This window comes from Anolis carolinensis, chromosome 1, assembly GCF_035594765.1.
Source record: "Anolis carolinensis isolate JA03-04 chromosome 1, rAnoCar3.1.pri, whole genome shotgun sequence".
Lineage (NCBI taxonomy): Eukaryota > Metazoa > Chordata > Lepidosauria > Squamata > Dactyloidae > Anolis > Anolis carolinensis.
The window spans coordinates 105,519,914-105,539,716 of NC_085841.1; the positions used below are offsets into that span (position 1 = coordinate 105,519,914).

Here is a 19,803-nt window from a genome sequence, read left to right on the forward strand (position 1 = left end):
TTTCACAATGAGAGCACAAAATTCACTCTACTACAACATGCTTTATGTTTTCCTTGTGTTACATGCATTTTTTTTTGCTCAGAGCCACATTCCACGACTTTAAGAAAGCTATAAAAAGTAAAAGAAAATACTCAAGTTTAAGAATTACAGCTGTCAAATATGTGTATAAATATCTGACAAGTAATATTCTATATATCTGGGAAGGTGGCCTACAATTCATAAAAACATATGCCAAATAATGCTTGTTAGTTGGCATGAGCGATCCATAAAAAAAATGGTTCTAAACTCGCTTCTAAAGTAGGGGGTGCTGGTGCTTCGTTTCTAAAGCCATTTCCGAATTTTGAAGCAAAAAAATTCAAAACTTTCTGAAACTTCTGAAACTTTGTATGCACTTCGTTAATGGTGGGTGCGCATGCGCATAAAGGAAAACATTATCATCAATGGGGAAAATTGAGGGGCCTCTCTCTCTCCCTCATTTTTTGAGCTATCCTAATGAAATTTGCTTCAGTGGTAGAACACATTTACATCTGTTAGCGCACCAAATTTCAGAATGTTTTCCTTATCCTCTGATTTTTGGTGAATTTTCATAGCTTTTATAATAAACAATTTTTTTTAATAATTGAAGAAATCTGTTCCTGGTTTGAAAGTCTTATTTCCTGTTTCATTGGGTTGTCTGTATTTTGAAAGTCATTGTACTACTTCAGAAACTTTGTTTTTATGGCTGAAACTTTGTTAAATTGGTGGAGAGAGACTCAAGAAACCATAATTATAATGACATTTATCAGCCAGGAACAGAAATCATAGCACACTATCAAGTCACTCCTGACAGATGGCCATCAGCCTCTGAATAAGGAAATCTGTTCCTGGTTTGAAAGTGTTTGGGTTTTCTGGGGCTGATAGTGTGTGACTTGCCCAAGATCACTCAGTGGGTTTCCATGGCTGAGTGGGGAATGAAGCCATAATCGTAGGACAACTCTCAAACCACTACACCAGGAGTCCCCAAACTAAGGCCTGTGGGCCAGATGAGGCCCTCCAAGGTGATTTACCTGGCCCCTGTCCTAAACTTTAGACCAGGAGTCCCCAAACTACAGCCCGGCCCGTGGGCCAGATGTGGCCTTCCAATGCCATTGACCTGGCCTCTGTCCTAAACTTTAGACTAGGAGTCCCCAAACTACTGCCCAGCCTGTGGGCCAGATGCAGCCCTCCAATGCCATTGACCTGGCCCCTGTCCTAAACTTTAGACCAGGAGTCCCCAAACTACGGCCCGGCCCGCGGGCCAGATGCGGCCCGCCAATGCCATTGACCTGGCCTCTGTACTAAACTTTAGACTTAAGGTTGACTTAAGTCTGAAATGACTTGAAGGCACACAACAACAACAATCCTAATTTTGGACTATTTCACCACAGTCTGGCCCTCCAACAGTCTGAGGGACTGTGAACCCTTGCACTACACTACACCATGCTGTCCCTTTTGTTGTTTATGAATGCTCCCATGAGAAAATGTATGGGTGAACTACAATTCCCAAAAGTCTTGGGTTAACCCTCCCAAAACTCCCCTAGGATACACAGCTGGTGTGTGCCAAGCTTGGTCCAGATCCATCACTTTTCTCCTTATCTGCAGTGTGGACTCATATAATCCAGTTTAAATCAGATAATCTGGAATCAGATCCTGGGATATAGGTTTAAAGCGCCCCATAGCAAGCAACCACCCACTCCAGGATGCCCAGACCTCCCTCTGCTTGTTCTGCAAACTGGTTTAAAGTTCTCCATAGCAAGCAACCAAGCACTCCAGGATGCCCAGACCTCCCTCTGTTTGTTCTGGAAACTGGTTTAAAGTTCCCCATAGCAAGCACCCACCCTTTCGTCCATCATGCACTCCTGTGATTGGTCGGGGAGCCGAGGCCATGTTTGGCTGTACTGCGCTCCCAAACAAGTTTGGTTGCATTAACAAATAATTTTTTAAAAATAATTAAAAAAATTTTAAAAATTATTTTGGGGAAAAAATTATGATCAAATTTAAGAGACATAACGAGAGTTGGGCTACAATGCTTCGAATTACCAAGCTTGATGGGCCATGATAGCCTGCGTCGGATACCAGATCAAAAAGCAGGATATATCCGATTTTAATCCAATTTAAGATTGTTTACGATTTTTTGACCATGCCTACTTGTTAGCCTTTAAAGTGACACAAATGTTTTTATTCTTTTCCTGGACATACTAAGACTCCAGGACAGAAATAGGCATGTTAGCCTAAACATGTTCAGGCATGATAAATCACTGTTGAAAGGACAGATGAGAAAGTGGATATAGGTCATGCCTGATGTATGATTAGTTTAAAAAACATTTATTTTTACAGTAAAGAACTCACCCTTCCTAAATGCCTTTTTGGCTAACTGACACTCGTTGCAAGAAGAACATTTTTCTCTTTTTGAAGCTCAGATCCAGGCACTAATGTTTAACACACCCTTGCCCCATAAGGTCCTTGTTAAGAATGTCTTATTGGATATTTCTGGCATCACTACACTTATAGCAATGCTAACTGTTCGTGACCTCTCAGGAAGTGGTCTCTGCATTCCAGAATGAATTCCTCTATATTAGAAATACTGGTTAATGATTTGTGGAGGGCACCAGCAGAGTCTGTAGGGAGTACCTTTGATAAGCAGAGAAGAAATGGCATGTTTGAAGAGGATCTCAAATTCTAGGAGAATTCTCACTCTTTAATTAACTTTTCACATGGTTATTAGTCACTTATCATGATATAACTTTTATGTAACTTGAATTTCCATTTTGCATAACTGTTTCTTCCCTTGACTTTGAACGTATATCTACACTGTAAATTTAATGCACTTTGACACCACCTTAACTGCTTTCTTTCAGTGCTATGGAATCATTTAGTTTTAGTTTTAGTTTTGCAAAGTCTGCTAAACACCTGATACCTCACCAAACTACAAATCTCACTAGCTCTTTATTTTCCACAAAGAGAAGCAGATCCGTCCATATTTCATAAGCCACTATAATGTTCATGAGCAATCAGATGTAAAATGCATGATCAAACATAAAATCAAGGCCTTTACTGAGTTGGTGAGGTTAGAAAACAACTTAAAATCTGACTATTCAAGCAAGTATTCGGTGAGTGACAGCAGCAATGTGAAATGATAACCTTTAGATTGATGCAGTGTTTAATGTTTTATGTCTTATGTCTTGTGTCAATGTCTATGTTCAATGTTTTAAAGTTTTACAGTTTTAATTTACAATTATATGCTATTTTACATGTCTGATGTATTTTTATATAAGTGAGGCATTGAATTTTGCTATTCATTATGTTAAACCGCTTTGAGTCCCCCCCCAGGAGTGAGAAAAGCAGTTTAGAAATGCAATAAATAAATAAATAAATAAATAAATAAATAAATAAATAAATAAAGCATTTGTCCGGACCCCAAGAGGGTCTCACTGTTGTAGCAATGATATCACTCCCACTTTGCAGAGTCAATTCAACAAGATCAGAGGCAAAGTAGGAATATTCTTTCTTTGCAATATTCTTTCTTTGTACAACATTGAATGAGCTCCTTGTCCTCTCACATTCTGAAACTCCCACTGAACTTATATTCCGTATTCCCAGAGGACCCTTCCACACAGCTATTTAATCTGGGACAAGATTTAGATCCAGTTTAAGAAATACTCCACTTCATCACACAGGGGTTTTTTTTTTAGCATCCTAGGACACCTTCTCACCAGTCCTATGATGGATTTGTCATGAAGACTTTTAAAACAAAAGTTAAAACATCCTGCTCAGACTGAACAGAACATCCCACTTCTGACACCAAAAATGTTATGAATAACTTTTCAATAACTTTAAAGCATAGGTTCTTTTTATTGCAGTTTCAGTCTGAGAGGTATAGCAGAACTTTTACAAAACAACAAAGAACAACATTTAGACATACAAACATACAGATTCTATGCAACTACATTGGATTCACAAACAACCTACAGTTACATTAGCTAAGAAACAAACAAGGGGGGTTACATTTTCATTCTTCATTCACACACAATATGCATCCATCTTCATGCACACAAATATTACCATATTCTTTCTCCCTCTTTGGAGAAGCACCTGTGTGCCGTCCGCCGGACAATAAAAAACTATAAAACTGAAACGTGCTGTCCTTTATCCGGGCGAACTGCAAATCCCTATAAGCTGTCCTATAGATATTGAACGACTGAGTCTGGATAACTTCAAAAAAGGGTGTTTATTCATACAAGGTTGTAAACCTGGCACAGATCTTAAAGTTGCAGAAAATGAAACAAATTTCTATAGGTTTTAGGTACAGAATTATCCCTGGTTCCAGAAAGCAAAGGTGATTATAAAACCACTATACCCTAATCACGCTGCCTATATTAGAAGGAGAAACTCTTTCCTTCCCTATCTTTACAGCAAAGATTAGTTCTAGAAGCGATGGAATAACCCTGCTCCTCTAACTAGAATTCCTATTCCAGATCAGTATAATTCAATACTTATCTAATTTGGATAGGCTTAGATTGGCCTGGTTTTGAGGATGATTTGTCCCAGTTAGCTTTGCACAGCTCCAGCACGTTGGAAGACTATAGCCAGAATGAAACTCTAAAATGGAGACTAGACCCTGGTAAAAAGGGCGGTCCTAAGATGTTGCACTCTTTGACCAATCACTGCAAAGAAAACTGCAGCCAGCTCTTGCAGATTCCAAGCCACCTTTCCTAGGCCTTTGCAGCCAGAGGCTCAAACAAAATGTAAAGGAGGGAAAACAAACAAACGACCAATAGGTAAGGCAAACCATCGTCCTGGGGGACGGAACAACCTGCTTATGCCAGACCCAGCTTCCACTGCTGCCTGCCAAGACATAGTTCCAAAACGCCAAAACTTCAAAAAGACCATGACTTCAAAATGCACTCTTTTCTCTTCCCATGAGAAAAAGAGGCCCCAAAAAGTGAACAGAATCCTGCTTTCCCATAGCAGATCTGCCACTCCCAAGTACACCATCTCCACTGAGCATGGCGGGTGAACAGCCTCACTGTCTGTCACACCTTCTGGACTGTCATAAGGTCACTTATATAGCAATATTTTGCTGATGATGTTGTCCCAAAGTTGTAAATGAATCATAGATGTCGTCTATCATGGAATATCCTCAGTTTCCTGGACCAGATGTTGATTCCTCTTGATTGGTGTTAGCAAACACAAGCAGCTCTGCCCCAAAAGTTCATCAAGTTAGCAAATGTTGACAGATGTTAACAGATGTAAACATTTCTCTTATCAGTCGCAGTTCTTATCACAGTTTGCCGGGCAGGTCAACTATTTCAGGTCTCATTAGCAGGTTTTAATTACACTTCCTGAGCAGGTAGTTTTCCAGGCCTTAGTCTACAGACTGGTGTCTTCAAATTTCTAGCTCTCTTTCACTCTTCCATTCATAACACATATCATATATGCATATTTTGGTCACAGATAGACATGCTGCCCATCACACAAAGTTGCGAGACTTCCAGCAGAGGCCCCTCCCACAACTGAAGTGGAAGCATCCTAGAAAGCTTCCCTCCAAACATGGGAGCCTGTTTGTGTTGTGTTGGCTCCAGTGGAGCCAGCACGGATCTGAGCTGCTTTGGAGAAGCTTCCCCATGTGATGGGAGAAGCATCACTATAACAAAGCGGTGCGCGTGGTGACAGTCACCCCTCATCCTTGCTGTTTCGCCACAGAGGCTGGCGAAATGGCACAGGGGGTGATGAAGTCCCCAGTTTGCTTCAGAGTGCCTACATAGTCACTTCTTGAACCTGTTCAAAGCTGATATAAAGTCTACAAAGCTCCACTGATTTTTAGCTGCTTTAGTGAAAAGCAATAGTTGCAAACAGCTGATCAGCACTTGAGTTAAAACCAAGCAAGCTGAGACATTGAAATCCAGGATTCCCATGGGAACACTGTCCTTTGCTTGCAGAAGGGGAGGCATTTGTTTAGCATCACACCACTCTCTTAATTCGACTTCCATCTGCGACTCCTAGAGTTCATCCCTGTCCTGATAAGTACTCCAAATGCATCCTTTGTTTTGCAGCACTGCACTGTTTATACAGAGTTTAAGTTCAACACATTTTATGGCATGAGCCAGAATTTCCAGTGAGTTTTTTTAATATGCAGTTGGATGCAGGTTGGAAGTCACACGTTTTGTAGACACCTCAACTTCAAGCTGGCTTCCAGCTAGATTACAGTCTGTGAATGGGGCCAGAACATCTAACCTGCGCCTCCAGTTTTCATGGGCCACTGACGTGTGGAGAAAAGGGTAAATATTCTCCAGGTTGAGGGGGGGGGGGGGTCAATTCCAGCCAAGAAAAGAGGATTATGTGCATATATACAAGTCAGTATAGACGAGCAGCTTGCTATAGTTTGCAAAGTTTCACTGATGTTTTGCTGTGACTTGTAAAAATTCTATTTATGTACAGTACAACCCCCATATCCACAGGGGATACATTCCCCGACTTTGTGGGGATGTGTGAAACCACATATGTCTGTTCTGCTCTACTAAGTTAGGTCCTTCACTCCCTTTCAGTTGTTGTAGTGTCAGGGCTCCCCCTACTCTGCTGTGCATCTATTTTATGTTTTAATTGCCAAACAGGAAAAAAATTCTGTGTGTTTGAATGGCAAACTGTAAGTAAGTGTTGCTGGCACTAAATGTTAGGCATTTATTGGAATCACTAGGGACCTGAGGCCTAAAAGCATCCTGAACTGTTAACTCTACATTGAACTGAAGAATTTGGAAAATCATATCTGGAAAATATACATTTTATAGCACATAGTGTGTGCATGTTTTAGCATATTTACACTTTTCATTGTTTCATAGAAAGCTGATAACAAATTACCATATTCAGAATGTCAAAATGCAGTCCATCTAAACATATTTGTTAAAGCATTCCTAGATGCAGTTAAATGAAAGCCCGAGATTCAGTGTCAGACTCAGTGAATATCAGAAACTGCCAAACAGACAAGAAAAGTGAGCCTTATTGATGGCCAGCCAATCAAAAGGAAACAGATTTAGGCACTATGACTATTTCCTTAATTTGGGATGTTGTTCCTATGCTGGTTGAGTATCCCTTATCCAAAATGCTTGGGACCAGAACTGTTTTGGATTTTTTCAGATTTTGGAATGCCTTGTATTTGTATATACTCACATAATGAGATATCTTAGAGATGGGACAAAAGTTTAAACATAACATTCATGTATGCTGTATGAAAAAGTACTTTTTATTCTCGCACATGTTATGGCTGCCTACTTTTAACTGCAAAAACTACTTTTGCTTGTTCATAGGACTGCAGCGTTTCAGTTTGTCAGCAACAGCAGTGGACTAATAAAGTTAACATTGATCTGCATATTACTTCTGATTGTCAAAAAGGATCAATAGCACCTGTGGGGATTAAATTACTGGCTGCTTGGAGATGCCAGCATGCTCTGAGTTGAAGTCTGTTGAATGTTATTTGCTAATCACACTGCCTTCTTCACAAATCTGCATGAACTTTTAACTATCTTTTCTAAAGAGGTCTATCCAGATCAAAGTTCAGTGTACAATGCTGCACTATTAAAGAGTCATAAGTGTAGTGACATGTTATCTGAACCTCAAATGGGATTCTGATGCAGCTACTAGGGTTGTGTGGACCATTAAAAGTGGTTTAAAAGTCATTTCAAAACTGGGAGGCACTGGTGCTTCATTTCTTAAGTGTTTCTAAAATGTACTTGGTGAAAATTTCATTATTATAACAAGAGTAATGAAATTTCATCAGGATAACAAAGCTGCCCTTCTGACTTGAGTGAAAGATACTGGAGTCCAGTGGTTTAGATCAATTGTCAGAGAAAATATGGTGACCCTCCACCAAACTGATTTGGCAATCCCACGTCATCTGGTACAGAGGTTTTCATAGGGAAATTCCACAAGATATATATGAAGATAAAACTAATTTCTCTTTTCCAAAGTGTAGGAAAGCTCTATGAATTTCGCCTCACGATGACATTCAGTGGTCATAAATGTGGCTTTGCCTATGCCATGTATATGGATGCGTGTGGTGCTCTGAAGGATATCAGGCTGCTCAATGCATACAAAATCCAGAAGGGCCACCAGATACTTGTTTGCAGAAACACCAACAAGTGTGAACTCTGCACTGATGGCCTGGACCCATTGGTGAAATAGGACCAGTTTCTTCCCATGTGACACGAGCTTACTACAGGAGTTGTGAGCATTTTCTTGCACCCAAGCCCTTTCAAGAACCAGAGGCAGCTTGCACAGCTGAAATACATCTCCCATCATGCTGCAGCAATAGCCAAGAAAGCTCTTGTAGAAGGTACTTTGTGTTTTTGAAAGAGTTCCACTGGTAGAGAGAGGTCGCTTTTTTCAGAAGAGTTCTTTTACTTTAATTTTGGTCTTCACTTCCCTTAAAACATTTCAAGGCAGAAAACAATTCAAGACACACTTTGGGTGTGGGGAGAGAGAGATAGTAGATATCAGTGAAATTAGTGTTTGGGCAATGAGTCATTTTTCAGAAGCCTGTACAATTTTTGTGTAAAGGGCCTTAGAGATATGTTACACAGAAAATGAAGCTTTCTTTTCTATGATTTTGACACTTGCCTCATGATTTGAAGAACAGGTGAAAAGGTGCAATTGAAATAATTAGATTTTGTCATATAAAGTAACAATGGCTGTTCTAAACATCATTCTCTTGTTGCAGGCTAAGCCTAAAGCAAAAGCACAGGGCAGTTCATTCTTCAAAATCAAATTTGCTCCCCATGAAATGGGTGCACAGACAGAATGATATTCATAAGAGCTGTCAGTTTTATTGGACTTTAAGGTCCTCTAAGCCTGTGTCGTAGCCAAACAATCCAACAAAATGATGAAGTAATGTACAAAATGTCTTTTATATCTCTCTAAGGATGATAAATTCTTGGACTAGTTGAAAGTGGCTCTTTAAACAGAAAAAAGGGGGGATGAGCTGAAACAGATTAACAAATAGGTTATGCTGAAACCTGCAAAAACAGTTTGGGGAGCCTGGATCATAAGAAATGGAGATCACTATGGTAATGGAGTCCTAATGCATCCTAGAAACAGCTAGTGGTGACAACTATTTTATTCTTCTTTGTATGAATGGTGCATTCTATTATAGTAATTTTACAGGAGCATTCTGGAATAAGAGACAAGTGGGTGTTTTATTACATTGTCTATATGTCCATCACAAAGTACAAGAACCCTTTCTTCTTATTTACAAGCTTCAGAAATGCTCATTTTGTGTGAGATAGTATCTGTTCCCCCATCTTGTGAGGACTCATGGGCCTTGTAGTCCTGTTCCTAGTACTATTGTGACAGACGAAGAGGAAAACATGGAGTTTTCGCCGGTTCAGCAAGAGCCGGAGTCTCTTCACCTGCAGGATGTTGATGTTTGCCCTCAAGAATTCAGCCAAACAGGCCTTGGGCAGAACTCCCCACCGTTTCCCAGAAAAGAATCTTATTCCAGAGAAAGGGGAGCCAGGGAGGCCCAACGGAGGAGTTTACGCTTAGCTGCCAAACATCAAGCTGATTAGGTCTGCTTCCCTTGGGAAATTCTAAGGAGTCACACATCTGGACAGAGTTGGGTTTCGTTTCCCGTTCTCTAGGGAAAGAGTTCTGTTGGCGGGAAAACGAGACCCAATATAGGTGTTTGGCGCGAGGAATTCTTTGCGGAGTCAATTGATCAGCTAGAGGAGAGAGATCGTGTGTGGACTTCATAATCCCAGTTCCTTGCTTCCCGGATCAAGCTTCAAGCCTTGCCCTGTCTCACGGTTTTACCACGGACTCTGTTTCATGCTTCATGTTTGCCTCGTTTTCAGTCACGGATCTAGCCAAGAATCAAGTTTATTTCCAGCCTTGTTGTCAAGCTTCATTGGACTTTAAAGACTCTGTTATTTCCCCACACTATTGCTTGGCAAAGTGTGTGTTTCGGTCAAGTGGATTAAAACTTTGAACTCTAATATCTTATATTGGACAATACATTTCTGGACTATATTTGACCTCACCTGAAAGGTCTGCTTCTGAACTATATTCTTCACTTGTTTTTATTGATTTTATATATTTCTTTAATAAAGATATTAGATAGAGACTGGCCTCTGTGTAAGGTTATTGGTGCTCTGCAGCCTGGGTCCTGACACATCTCTACTTCCATATAATGCAGTTTCATACTCATGTATGACTCATATAATGCATTTCAGCACAGTTCATCTTCCATTGAACTTGGTGCAATTTTGTCTTATTTTGCTCTATTTTGTTTTCACGTCTGAACTTTCATTTCAGTAAGATTACCCTTGACATTTCCTTCTTACACATAAATTTTTGTGCAATTACAAATACATTTTAGAGGATGATTAAAAAGTCCTAACTTACTACTGTGTTAAATGGGATCCCTGAGCTTTCCCTCTTAACTATTTTAATGGTATATCCACTTGCATGTGAATTGCGCTGTTTTGGCTACATAAACATTTTAATGGAATGGTGGAGTTACAGTATATGCATTAGGAAAACTCATCCTCATAGCATCTGCTACTAGAAGAAACAGCTGATCGTAGGGTTAAGATTATTCTTCAGTGAATGCCTAGATGGGCCAGGCTAAGGCACCTTCCTGTGAAGCAGCATCGTGTGTGTGTGTGTGTGGGGGGGGGGGGGGCATATGTTAACTGTAGATAATGTTTCTGTTATGAGCTGAGACCATGCGGTCGGTCACTCGTTCTCTCTTTCACCATCTCCCGCTGTGGCTGTCGTAGTGAGTAACTTGTAAATAAAGTGGAACCTATAATAAAAGTCTTTGGTCTGCCCAGGGCTCTGGGCTGAAAGCTGTGGTCCAGTATGCTTAAGCCAAGGAAGGAAAGAGCAGCAGAGGAGTGCATCATAAAAGGGATGAATATTTACAAGCAATTGCTTGTGTCTGCAGGAGAGAGGGGGGAATTTCAGTGCCACTGTTTTCTTGCTCTTCCCCTTTAATAAAATATTGGGAGGTCATGTTCAAACATCAGAAAGAGAAGGAATTATGTAATAGCAAAGCTCATGTGGGACTCTACTTCTAACAGATTTGGTACCAACTCCAGATATTTCTCTTCTGGAATGTAAAATAGTTTCTGTAGAGTTGTTGAAGGCTTTCATGGCCGGAATCACAGGGTTGTTGTATATTTTCTGGGCTGTATGGTCATGTTTCAGAAGTATTCTCTCCTGACGTTTCGCCCACATCTATGGCAGGCATCCTCAGAGGTTGAGAGGATGCCTGCCATAGATGTGGGCGAAACGTCAGGAGAGAATACTTCTGGAACATGGCCATACAGCCCGGAAAACATACAACAACCCAGTTTCTGTAGTCCCCATACAGTAAATTTTGTAAGCATTTTTAAACCATCCACTTAAATTCTGGTGTATTGTATAGTACTATACTAGCATCTCTTTGTGTTGGTTTCAGTAATCAGTGCTAATCTGTAATTTTTCATAGAATTTAATATGTTTTGGGTTGTAAGAGACCTATGAAGCATTTCATAATTATAAGGAATAAATGTATTTTAATGTACAAAATATCCTAATTAGACAGATTTGTATGTAAACATTTTTAAAAGTTCTCCCTGTTCTCCACAACACAATTCACATACAGATATATATGACCTTAGCTCCCAATTTTGCCAATAATTCAATACATTAAAATATTATCCTTAGACAATAGTTTTTGACTGAAATAAAGGCTACTGACTGGCTGACTGACTGACTAAAATATTATCGTTATTTGGAAGGTGCCTCTACACAAATTCTCATTTTGACACACATGTACAACTTTCCTTTCAATTAAAATTCAAGAGGGGAAGGTCAGCTAGCCAAATGTTAGTTGGAGATTCTTTTATTATTATTATTGACACAAAGACATAGTATGACACAGCAAATGAGATATATATGCTGGATTTCGTATTACAAAATCATAAGTGGAACACCTCCCAAGTGTTTAGGACTATGTGATGTATTTTCGGATGATGCGTGCAGATCCCAGTAAGGTGGCCTTTTGCAGTTGACAGATCACAATTTTGTCAATGTTTATTGTTTCCAAATGCCGGCTGAGATCTTTTGGCACAGCACCCAGTGTGCCGATTACCACTGGGACTACCTGTACTGCCAGAGCCTTTGCAGTTCGAGCTTGAGGTCCTGATAATGGCTGAGTTTTTCCTGTTGTTTTTCATCAGTTCGACTGTCACCTGTATGGCAACAACATCATCATCATCATCATCATCATCATTATTATTATTATTATTATTATTATTCTACCCAGATCCTAGAAGAATGTTATGATGTCTAGACAGGCAATTTTGTGATAAGCAGACACAGAGTAATGAGAAAAAGGATATTGTATCACATCTTAGACAAGCTGATTATGGGTTGCATACCAACCTGACTGTTGAAATGAGTCAAAACAAATAGGCACAATGGAAAACTGAAACAAATCTTAAATGAAACACTAGATAGATCATAGAATCATAGAGTAAAAGAATAATAGAGTTGAAAGAGACCACATGGGCCATCTAGTCCAACTCCCTGCGATGCAGGAAAAGCACAATCAAAGTCTTCCTGACAGATGGCTATCTAGCCTCTGTTTAAAAGTTTCCAAGGAAAGAGCTTCCACCACACTCTGGGGCAGAGAGTTCCACTGTTGAACAGCGCATAGGGTCAGGAAGTTTTTCCTAATGTTTAGGTGGAATCGCCTTCCCTGTAATTTGAACCCATTGCTCCTAATCCTACTTTCAATGGCAGCAGAAAATAAGTCTGCTCCCTGTGTTGTCGAAGGCTTTCATGGCCAGGATTACAGGGTTGTTGTATGTTTTTCAGGCTGTATGGCCATGTTCCAGAAGTATTCTCTCCTGACGTTTCGCCCACATCTATGGCAGGCATCCTCAGAAGTTGTGAGGTATGGAGAAAACTAAGCAAAGAGGTAAATATATATCTGGGTGAGAGAGGTCAGTATGAATGTTGTAGTCAATGCTAATTTAGGTGATTAACTACAACATTCACACTGACCTCTCTCACAATCTCTGAGGATGCCTGAGGATGTGGGCGAAACGTCAGGAGAGAATACTTCTGCAACATGGCCATACAGCCTGAAAAACATACAACAACCAAGTCTTCTCTCTCTTCCTTATGACACCCTTTCAAATATTTATATATGGCCATCTTGTCTCCTCTCAACCTTCTCTTCTGCAAGCTAAACAGGCCCAGTTCTCTAAGATGCTCCCCATATAACATTGTTTCCAGACCTTTCATAATTTTAGTTGCCCTCCTCTGGACACCTTCCAGCTTGTCAAGATCTTTTTTATGTGGACTGTTGTCAACCATTTTATATCTTTGCATTTCATTTTTCTGCCTAAATGTAATTTTTTTTTACATTTGTCCTTGTTGAAATTCATTTTGTTAGTTTTGGCCCAGCTCTCTAATTTGTTAAGGTCCGTTTGAATTGTGATCCTGTCCTCTGGAGTATTAACTATCCCTCTAATTTGTTTTATCTGCAAACTTGATAAGCACTCCCTCTAAACCTTCATCTAAGGCATTAATAAAGATGTTGGACAGAACTGGGTCCAGGGCCGAACCCTATGGCACCCCATCAGTCACTTCTTTCCAGGATGAAGAAGAACCATTGGTGAGCAACCTTTGCATCACTTAACTAATTACAGATCCACTTAATAGTAGTATTACCTACCCACACTTAACTAGTTTGCTTGCAAGAAGGTCATGGGGGACTTTGTAGAAGGCCGTACTGAAATCAAGATAGGCTACATCCACAGCATTGCCTGCATCTACCAGGCTTTTAACTCTATCGGGGGGGGAAAAAAAGATAAGATTAGTCTGGCATGGCTTGTTTTTGAGAAATCCATGCTGACTTTTAGTAATCACAGCATTTCTTTCAGTTATGCCTATTACATCGTAACTGTTTTATTCTGCTATGAGTTCCAGCTCATCTTGTTTATTTCCCATGCTCTAGGCATTAGTGTAAAGACATCTAAGCCTGTGGGACATTTCCCTTAGCTATTTATTTGAGATTATTGTCCCCTCACTGCTTCGTCCAACTCTCTTTAGCCTTTTGTCTTTTCACTCAGGGCCTTGATAAAAATCCAAGGGATAATGTCACCTTTCCCCTAGTTAAAAGCCCACCTGATCATGATTGCCAGTCTCTGAGCAAAAACATTCCTTCCTATTGTCATGCCCAAGGCAACGGAGCACTAAGAACCGACACACGGAGGCCAAAAACTAATATCTTTATTAAGGAAATATATAAGAGTAATAAAAACAAGTAGGAAAGGTAGTCCAGTAAAAGATCTTTCAGGGAAGGTCAAATATAGTCCAAAACTATATTGTCCAATATTTTATATTAGAGTCCAAAGTTATAATCCCAAACTGAAACACACTCTATTTACAAGCAATAGAGTGGGGAAACGTCCAAAGATCTTTCCAAAGTTCAAAGTAAGTCCACGGCAAAAACTGGGAACAAGGCTTGATACTAGAAACAAGGTCCAAGGCTGGAAGCAAGGCAAGATAGTTCTTGAATACTTGGCTAGGCAAGGCAAGGCGAGGCAAGGGAACTGGAGTTGCAGACTTTGCGAAGTCCACACTTGGCTGGGAACACGAAATCACTCCTGAAGCTGATCTGTTGACTCCGCACGGAACCCTCCGTGTTGGGCACTTTTAACTAAGTCCCATTTCCCTGCAAAGCAGGTGTCCAGAGCTTCCTTTCCCAAGGGAAAGGGAAGCGAAACACATCTCCCTCCAGATGTGTTCCTCCCTAGAATTTCCCAGGGGAACATAGCTAATTAACGTCTTGTTTAGCTGCTAATCTCAAGCTTCTCCGAAACTGCTCTTTCTCACCCCGACTCACAGCATAGGACTGTTTCCTAGCAAAAGGAGGGGAGGCAGTGGGAAAGGCCTGCTCAAGGTCTTCCTTAATGGGCTCTTGGGTAGAATCATCAACAACAGGCATCTGGAAACATTCCGTCTCTTGCTGAGCCGGCAAAACACCCATGTTTTCGTCATCATCAACCACGATGGCGCTGGGATCAGAACTCCAAGGCCCATGGGACATCACACCTATTTCTGTGAGGTGCAGATTTATTTAAATCTGAGAAAATTATTCCCATCTTTTACATGTTTTTGCTTCCCTGAGCATCAAAATAACATTATTAGAAAAACAAATAAATTATCTAATCTATACTTAAAATGGAACTGAAAGATGAACCTTCAAATAGTGAGGCAGACTTCTAGCTAGCTGTCATGGAAAATTGGGATCATGATGGATAATAATATTAATAATCTTTATTTATATCCCACCCCACCTCCCAATGGGACTCGAAGTCGCTCACAACATAAACAATACAATAAAATACAATACAATAAATGATATAGAGTAGACTAAACAATTGATAACATAACCAATCAATATAAAACAAGAAGATACAATAAAAACAGGAAACATAATTAAAAATAAAATTGTAAGACATTAGATTAAAAGCACAATCGTTCCTATGAGCAAAAGTGGCCTGCTACCCCAAAAAGTGTCAGAGGGATGGTTTGTGTACTGTGAAATGTTCACTCATTGTTTAAAGCAAGTGTGTGCAATGCTTCAGTAAGCATTCCAGTAGAGAAATGGTTAAACACATAGAGTTAGATTTACTGCATGGAGTGACATTGTGTAGCTTCAGTTATGTAGCCGGACATCAGTCAATGGAAAGGAATGTGGGCTGTGACAATTTTTACTGATAAGCTTCTTTGCCGGTCACCATCAATCCTGCCGGAAATGTGGATTAGCTTCTCAGGCTGCATTTATGTATATAGCTGTAAATTAGAGCAATAAAAGTTCTGAACTGCCGGGCTTGACAGACAGCTACGTGTGGATGTTTGTTCATCTAAGCAGATGCTAGATTATCGACGGAGGGGAGATTTATTTATTATTATTTATTACATCATTTCTACCCGCCCTTCTCACCCATCAGGGGACTCAGGGCGGCTTACAATATGAGCATATACATCAAAACAGTTTACATCATGTTTAAATTGAGATAGAGAGCTGTGTGTGTCTCAATTTAACCCTCACACTGACAAAAAGGTACATCCATATCACAGAGATCAACTAATTAACTAATTATTGTTTAAAGCCTGTTTAAATAGCCATGTCTTTAATTCCCTCCTAAATGTTGCCAGGATGGATGCTTATCTAATCTTCCTGGGAAGGGCATTCCAGAGCTGGGGGGCCACTACTGAGAAGGCCCTCTCCCTTGTCCCCACCAACTTTGCCTGCAATGGAGGTGGGACTGAGAGGAGGGCCTCCCTGGCCAATCATAAGGCCTGAACAGGTTCATAACAGGGAATGAAGTTGCATAAATAGGCAGGATATCTAGATCTCAAAAATAAAACCCATAATAAATCACACTGGTGATTATGGGGGTCTTGGTATAAAACATTATAAGACATGTAAATATTAACAATTTAATTGCAACATAATATAACCACCTTAATAAAATTTTATCAATTCTAAACTGCTTTTTCCCATTTTTCCTTCCCATGCTAAAAAAACCTCCACTTCCAACAAACCAGAAACAGCAAGATTGAATGATTATTTTTTGGTGATAAATTGCCAGTCTAGCTTTTCCCTTGTTCCAGAAGAGTGAAATGGCTGACTGCTTTATTGTCACCTTTTTTTTTACATGATGTGGTTACATCCCAGCACTATAGGTATTATGAGTAAAAATGGAGTGCTTGTTCACCATACAATTAGAAAAGAAAAATAGCAGAAACAACAAAAATATCAAGTATCATACTACACATTTTAAAAAATGCTTTACAATGGATAGATGTTTACAATATTATATGATAAACAATGTACAGGGCTCCCTAAGAATCATTCACAGATCATTTGCTCGCTACATGAAATGACATGTACTAAAAACATTAGATGTCTCCTTAGAGAACTCTAAACAGCTCACAAAACCCACAATTCTCATGATTCTGTAACATGGAACTATGACAATTAATATACGTTCAATTGGCTATAACAGTTTAATATAGTACAGTTATGATTTTAAACAGCAGCATTGAAATTCATGGGTCAAATGAGCTCTAAGCAACACAACTCCCATTAAATTACAATTGGACTTGACCCAGTAGCAAATGGAACTCAAAATAACTTAAAAGTGCTTATCTTGAATTATATGGCACTCAATGATTTTTAACATGCTTATGCATGTAGAGGAACATAGGTTCAATCATTGCTTGTTTTGGCTACTTAACCATTTATTTTGAAGTAACTTAGGCATCTTAAGTGTGTTTTATGCCTCCTTATAGATCAGCTACTATGCTGCTCATCTTTCTTACCTGTAGTTATTTTTTCCACTACCCTTTTCATCTTCATTGGTTTTCTCTTTCACTTTTCCTCCATTTATTGGTAGATGGTATGCATAATCATGGGGCATATAGAAATTTATCTTGGAACACTTTAAATTTCTCTCCATTACTCAAGCTCATTCAATTTCACCCATCATTTCCTGCATACTTCCAAAATTTGTTCTGCTGTAATTCACTAGCCTGAAGTCTTCCTTCACTCCAAGCTATAAGCCAGTGGAGACTGTGTTACACTTGCTGTGGATACTTTTTCATGCACTTTATGTAACAATCTAGCTCAAAACAGAAATATAGTGTATGTCTTCACATGTACACATGCTTCCATATTGAATCTCCATTATGAGGAAATGGATCTTGTCCATAACTCAGGTCTAATGATTTATGCATATCAACAACAAAACATAGAGGGCCTGTATTCTTAGATGGAATTCAAAGAGATGATCACTTTAGTCTCTGCTTTAGCACAAAATGCTACAAAACCAGTAGCTAACTGGGAAGAAAGCTTTTTTTGGTGTACATTGTTCAGTTCATCGGATTCATGTCTACGGACTAGCATTTCACAGTGGACACCCTCACATTCTAGGCATCTTCTGCCTCCTGCAGAAATCTGGGAAATGTTGCTTAGGGCAGGGCCTTCTTAGCTAGAGTGGTTCTTGCCTTCCTAAACTATATTTCCCATAATTCTATAGGAGGCATAAGATGCTAAGAAAGCAGACATGCCTATTTTAAAATGCCAGTCTGATATGAAAGTACAGTAGAGTTCTGGTTAACCGAGTTCTGGTTAACTGAGAGTCGTATTATCCGAGGGGCGGGGGCTTGGCCAGGCCGTGCCTTGAGGGAGGGGGGCAGGCTCTGGAGGAAGTTCCAATGGAAGATTTCTTCTGCCCCGTGCTTTCTTTGCTCACCTTTGAGGAGCTCAAAGGCCCCCACCAGCTGCTCTGAGGCGGCGGACGGCAGGGTAGGTTCCATGCAGAAGAGGGCACGGAGCTGCAAGGAGGCCCGAGAGGAAGCCACTGCTGCCACCACCATTGTGCTGAGGGAGCTCGAGAGAAGGAGAGGGAGAGGGAGGAGGACATTTCTCTCCCTCTTCCTCTGGCTGGAGGAGGAGGCAGTGGACGGGGAAGCAGAGGCAGCCATGAGCACAGCGGCGGTGGCAGCGGCAGCTCCCTCTCGGGCCTCATTGCAGCTCAACACCCTCTTGTGCATGAAGTCTGCCCTGCCATCCGCCGTCTTAGAGCAGCAGGGAGCCTTTGAGCTCCTCAAAGGTGAACAAGGAAGGCATGGGGAGAAGAAATCTTCCATTGGAACTTCCTCTGGAGCCTGCCTCCCTCCCTCGAGGCACCTTCCCCGTGGCCTGGCCAAACCTCCGGCTTGGATAATAGCCCCCCCCTATTATCCATCAGTTTCAGTTATCTGAGAATGGGCCCCCCGTTTAACTCGGATAACCTGAACTCTACTGTATATACTAGTAATTCTTTCCAGTTTCAAAGGTGCTATTGTCTTTATCATTGGTGAAAGGAAGAGACAAGTAATGCAAGTGCAAGGTCTGGATTAATGTCTGGCCAACTTAAATTTAAATGCACCACTGTTATGTACTCATCGACAGGAAGTATGCAAACAGACTTCCTTCTTAATTAAAAATGTATAGATTAGTTTTTAAAAAACATTTTATTCACTTGTATTTCTATTTCCTCTTAAAAGAGTTGCACTGTGAAGTTTACAAGTACAATAAATCAATTAAGAATGTGAAACCTACAAAAATTACAATCATGTACAGCTCAACAGTCTTGATTTGGGATGACTAGAAAGCATGACACTGAGATTTAGAACATGTATTTCCATCCCCACTAATTTGATGTAACCTACTGTGCAAGTAATACTCTATCCCATGAAGTCATAGTATATCTCTATAAATTTATGCATCCATAGTTTTTGAAAATTGACCCAGTTTAAAACCTTAAACATGTTTTACTGTCAGTGTGCATTTCACTTTCAATTCACATATATTTTAAAAAAATATTCTCTGGTAGTTGTACATTTCTATATTTTCAATGCATCATCTCATCTCGATTCAGAAAAATATGATTTTATATTACAGCGAGTATAATACAGCGAGTCCTATCAGGTCTTTCTGATTTTGCTAGTACAGTAGCAACCTTGTTCTGTTGTGTGCTGAAAAGTTCATAGGGTTGGAGTGTGAGCAAAATGCATTCAATCATTGTTGAAATTAAGTGAGCAACAGCTGCTAGTACAAACATGGGGAAGGCAGCCATAATTGCGAGGTATAGCTTTGGGATAAATAATACAATCCAACATGGAATTGAATAAAGGTGACACAGCAGAAAAGACATAATTCTTGACTTTGGACATATGAAA

The 19,803-nt window shown here is 40.0% G+C and overlaps 1 long non-coding RNA gene and 1 pseudogene across 1 annotated transcript; one reads left to right on the forward strand and one right to left on the reverse strand.

Annotated features, from left to right (window-relative positions):
* Window positions 1–4,068: 4,068 nt before the first annotated feature.
* Window positions 4,069–5,954, reverse strand: LOC134298871 (uncharacterized). Its single transcript, XR_010005986.1, has 2 exons — window positions 4,832–5,954; window positions 4,069–4,110 (listed from the first exon to the last, which is right to left on the reverse strand). It is a non-coding gene; the product is annotated as an uncharacterized LOC134298871 (long non-coding RNA).
* A 1,820-nt stretch (window positions 5,955–7,774) lies between these two features.
* LOC134299888 (dead end protein homolog 1-like) lies at window positions 7,775–8,361 on the forward strand (annotated as a pseudogene).
* The last annotated feature ends 11,442 nt before the right edge of the window (window positions 8,362–19,803 follow it).